Source organism: Brassica oleracea, chromosome C9, assembly GCF_000695525.1.
Source record: "Brassica oleracea var. oleracea cultivar TO1000 chromosome C9, BOL, whole genome shotgun sequence".
In the NCBI taxonomy this organism is placed as follows: domain Eukaryota; kingdom Viridiplantae; phylum Streptophyta; class Magnoliopsida; order Brassicales; family Brassicaceae; genus Brassica; species Brassica oleracea.
In genome coordinates, this window is record NC_027756.1 from 45,119,697 (window position 1) to 45,125,491 (window position 5,795).

Consider the following 5,795-nt stretch of genomic DNA (forward strand, 5'->3'; position numbering starts at 1 on the left):
TGCCGACATACCGAGGAAATTCCGACGGAATTCCGACGGACAAAACTAGTTCGTCGGAATTTCCTCAGAATTTTGTAAAATCCCCCAACGGCTCTCCAACGGCTATAATATTTCCTCGGAATTCATCGGTTTTTTCCGAGGAACACAGTTTTCCTCGGAATTTCCTCGGAATATTCCGACGGACTGTAGTTTCCTCGGAATTCCGTCGGTATATTCCGAGGAAATTCCGAGGAAAGGAAATTCCTCGGTATATTCCGAGGATTTCATTTTCCGTCGGAATGTCCGTCAGAATATCGCTGTTTTCTTGTAGTGGGTATCGGATTCTTCCTCTTTCCAACTATCAACACCTCTGTCAGACGTACATGAGAGAAGGATCTGTTGACTTCCCTGGGCTTGGATTCGGTAGAGATAAACTAAGAGGCACTTTCAAGGCGGTTTGGTGTACCAAAACAAGACAAGGTTGTTACTTATTGTGAAGTTTTTGATTTTACCACCAACGCTTGGAGGTACGTTCCATCTTCCCCTTATCCTATCAGTGAGTACCATAAACCCGTTCATTTAGTTTCCATTTTAATGGTACTCTCTTTTGATCTTTACACCGAGACTTTCCAAGTCATCTGTAAAGTTCCTTTCGCCCACCCATGTGATGACCCTCTCCCGCTCACCATGTGCATCCTCGATAACCGCTTGTCCGTGTCTGAGAGAAAAGATTTTACCCAAGTAATATGGTCATTCGGGCAAGACATGGGAGACAATTTGTTCGCTTGATCTCAACGGATCTTGGCCGAGAAGTGAGTTCGCGCTTTTGCCAATAGCAATTCTCAACAAGGATCGGTTATTGCTTCAAGGCGGTGATTGCATGGATCCATTGATGATATATGTGTTAAGCTAGATGAGTTTCCAACCTAAAACCAATTAAGTGGAGTGGCCCATCCATCTTATATATTACTAAGGATCCCTTCCAATATCTGATGTGGGACATTTATCCCTAATACCCCCTTCGAGATGATGGCTCTTTGAGCGTCAATCTCGGAATGTTCGGGCAAGGATCGATGGGCCGAATTTGGGCTAGATCGATAATGGATCGTATTGGACTACATGGATCGGGCTCTGATACCATGTTAAGCTAGATGAGTTTCCAACCTAAAACCAATTGGTGATAAGTGATAAGTGGAGTGACTCATGCATCTTATATATTACTAAAGATCCCTTCTAATATCCGATGTGGGACATTTATCCCTAATAATATGATTTCCACACCAAATCTTATGATTTACTCTTCCAACCTTATATTGGACCCGTTGGTTCTGTTTATTATTTCAAGAGTTTATTATCTGCTTCCTCAAACTAGTCGCTCTCTTTGTACTACCATTGTTAACTAAAACATTTTATCTTTATTTTTTAAATGATGGTTTTTTTTTTTTTTTTTTTTTTTTTTTTGATAATCCAGGGTTCCCCGCTTCACGGGTCATTCCCTGGGCCCGGTTAGGCAGCGGGCCAGCTTCATCCGGGAGGTTTTTCCCTGAGCCCGAAGGCCCAGTACCCACTTTAGTGACATGGATGAGCAGTTAGCCTCCGGCTGGCGTCGAACCCGGAAACATGACAATTGGCCCCCAAGGCTCTAACCAGTAGAGCTGACTCATCCCGTCAAATGATGGTTTTCTTCTCCTCATCTTGTTTCTTTCTGGGATCTTTTTTGCTCTTGTATCTAGTTGGTGCACTAGTAAGTTACCCAACCATATATGCTGATGTACCGGAGATAGCTGACGTTTGTTGATATGAAACACATCATCCACTGATCCACGTAACTTGCAACACACAGTTAGTGGATTATAATATATTGAATACTTTGGTTCAAAAGGAACACACTGTTTATGGAATCATACGTGTTTTCGATAACAAATATGATATAGAAAGAGAGTTGTAATGATGTACATCAAAGAATAGCATAAATGTTATACACTGATAACATGGATTAGGTATGTATTTTGTGGTTCAGGGATTAGAATATACTAGATGATGCGCGCAAGGTGAATTTTTTATACTAATGTTTGTTCATTAAATGATTTTAACATTTTGCGATACTACAATCTTTATCGATCGTAAAAGAACGAATACAAATGTTTGGCTCTTAAATGTATCATCGTTGTTGAATAGTTAAAGTATTACAGCTCATTTTAATTATTTTTAAAGATTTCATATATCACAAAAAGAAATTAAGTTTTGCGGCTGACACAAATCACCAAAACCAGATAGACAACATTGATTGTAAAATGACGAAATAAGATTAGATTTTCTGCTCTCAATTTTTTTACTATTGTCTCTATAAGTGATTTTATTTATTGTGTTTTCTCTCTCGTTTCTGTTTTTAATATGAGTTTTTTACCTTTTTATATGAATTCGTTGAATTACATGAGTGTCAATTTAAAGAGATTGACATCTGTAAAAATTAGTTCCACTCCAGATACATACTAAGAATCAAACTTTTGAAGAAAATCACTGGCAAACTCTATTCACAGATCAATGTTCAAATCAAATATATCAAGTTGTTATAAAATATAAGTGCGTACTCGAAATATAATTGTATGTCTAGTATATATTCACCAGTTCGGTCTAAAAATCACCTAATTCTAGAACAAAAAAAAATTACTTATCTTATTAACCTATGTTTTTGAAGTTTAGCTAATTAAGAGTATACCGATAAAAAATATATATAATACTTTAACATTCTATTATATGTAAACTATGTATAAACTAAAAACTGTTTGATTTATTAAATGATAAACCAGAAACCTATAATAAATATTTCAAATCTCTCATTCTTACAATTATAACAGCTAGATAGGGTATTAGAGAGAAACAAATATTAGATGAATGATCAAATATATCATTCTTTGAACAAACTCAAAAGAAACATATTAGAATCTTGTCATGATATTTCAAAAGTTTTTTAGGAATAAAAATCAATACTAAGTTATTTTTATATATATAGTGCTTCCAATATTAAAAATTACTTCGATTTGAAGAAATGTATTTCTGTGATTGTCAGGATCAAATAACATATTAGAAGCCACCTATTTAAAAAAATAATTTGTAAACATAAAAGTATATACATAAGAGTAGGCACATAAATCAAAAACAATACCTTTTGTTAATTTTAAATCATGTTTTTGGTAAATAAATTAAAACAATCATTTTATTTACTTTATGGTAAATGATTAAACTTTAGTGATATTGACATAGATATATATAGAGTATATTCTAATATAAATATTTATTATTGACATTTTCCCCTCCTATGATTTTATTAACATTTGTATATTTGATGTAACAAAAATTTAAATTGTTAATCACAAAACTTTTAATGTGAGATTTTTCAATACAAATTTCAAAATGAAAATATTAAGATCTTAATAATTTTTCACTACAAATTTTGAAACTAAAATATTTATATATTTTCTATAATTTGATTTAAATGATATATATATATATATTAATATATATATATATATATAATATGAATATCTATTAATGAGACTTCATATTCATACGATTTATGATCATTTGTATTTTGCTTGAACAAATAAAAAGTTAAAAATTAATCACAAAATTTTTAATGTGAGATTTTTACCATTTTTAGTAATTTATAGTAGTTCTAAAAAATTCAAAATATAACATATAAGAAAAAATCTAATTGTTTTTATATGCTTAATGTGATTGTTTAATTTTTTTTTAATAATATAAAATTAAGCAAAAAAAAAGAGAGAGGATACAATTGTTTTTATCAAATATGTATTATACGTAATCATTAATTGTTATATATGTTAATCATATTAGGTAATTCCGTAGCTTTTATTTAAGAAAAAAATAATAGTTTTTTGTACATTGCAAATTAATTTGTTAGTTAGTTTAATAAAAAGTATAATATATATTTATATGGACAAACTTATTTTCCAAAGATTTTAAGAATCATCCTAGTGATGATACATGACTACAAAAATAAGTTGTAATGCTGCAAGATTAATATATAGGAAATGTTTGTCGTGGCGACATATTTGGCTGCAGAGCATTTTAAAATATGGACAAAACAAAGGTTACAAGATATATTATGCGTAGAAATTGTAAGTTTGGGAACTGTAATAATCAAATAATATTTTTTAAATACTAAAAATGAAGAGTATAACAAGAAAATCGGTAGAGAATAAGTTACATAAATACGCATACACCGATTTGAACTGAAAATTAATGATTAAAAAGCAGTGGAATGACAATGTAAATAAATTGAAAAGCAGGACATATTCCTCGATAGAATTTTTTCTTCAAGGCGTGAGATCGTTTTCCTTTTAAAATTTTATTTAAAAAGGATAAATATTTGTAAAAACTAAGATTTTTCATAGATTTTAAGTGTGTTTGTAGAAAATTTATAATTGTCCACTTTCATTATTAATATTTTTAGATGATTGTTTTTTTTGAAGTAAAAGACAAAGCAGAAGGAGTCAAACCCGGATTGATTGTGGGTGCACATCAAATATTTTCCTGTTAAATAATTGTTTATGTTTACAAAATACTAAATGATTTTGTGAAAGGATTTTGTGAAATCGTTAGGCATTATAAACACTACGCGTATGAATAAAACCTACGATAAAATGATTTCAAGTGTTTCTGCAAACGTGGTGTTGTATTGTTCCCAAGTATATAACACTTTCATGTGAACTTTCCATCCGGTTTTGAAATGTTTCACATTATTTAAAGCAGTGATCTTGATAATAAATTCATCATATTTGCTATTTTTTTCTTCGAAATTAAGAGTTGTGATTTTTGGTCGATAAAATTGGTTATATATATTATTTTTTTTGACATCAAAATTGGTTATATTTATAGGAGTATTTTAGTAGATTTTTCTGAAACCAAAATTAATAGATTAGATATAGAGAGTGTTTTGGGATTATAGTAAACTCCGATAACTGCTACCACTCACAACCAATATAACACAATTATTATAAAAAAAATATCAAAAAATTAGGCTTATAATTAGTTGACGCCAGATTAGCTGGCGCGCGGATATGAATTTTCAGTTTTTAATTATTTATTTTATTAAATTATGTATTTGTAATATTCGTTCATATTATATTCATTAATTAAATATTTTTTTTTGCATCATAAACTATCTATTTTTTTTATGAATGTGTGATATCATATAAAAAATATAAAAAAAATGAGTATAGAGTTAATTAGATAATTTTAAAAACAGAAATTTTTCTTTCGTATGCGATAACATATAAATAATGATCCGCCCAGTTAACAAAAATCATGATTATTTTATGTGTAATTTTTTTTTTTGACCATTTCCTTAAAACTATATTAAATTTTACATATTTTAATTAGAATATTTTTAATATCTTTATCTTTGTATTTGAAATACAACTCAATATTTTTTTAACAATTATAACAAAATATTTATAAATTTTTTTTTAGAATTTGTTTGAAAAATTTGAAAATTACATTTTAAATTAAAAGTATCCTAAAATATGATAAGTTTTGATGTAAACGAAAACTCAAATTATGTCAAAAATAATGATATTCAATGATAATAACAATTTTGTTTTTTCCAGTTAAATTAATGAGTTTTCCTTAATCAAATTTAAAATTAATGTCATTAAATAAACCTACCTATTTTAATGTTTGTCTTTTCAAGTTAAATTAATGAGTTTTCCTTAATCAAATTTAAACTTAATGTCATTAAATGAACCTAAAAATACATCATATTTAACGTAGCTTATTACGTACGAGTACGG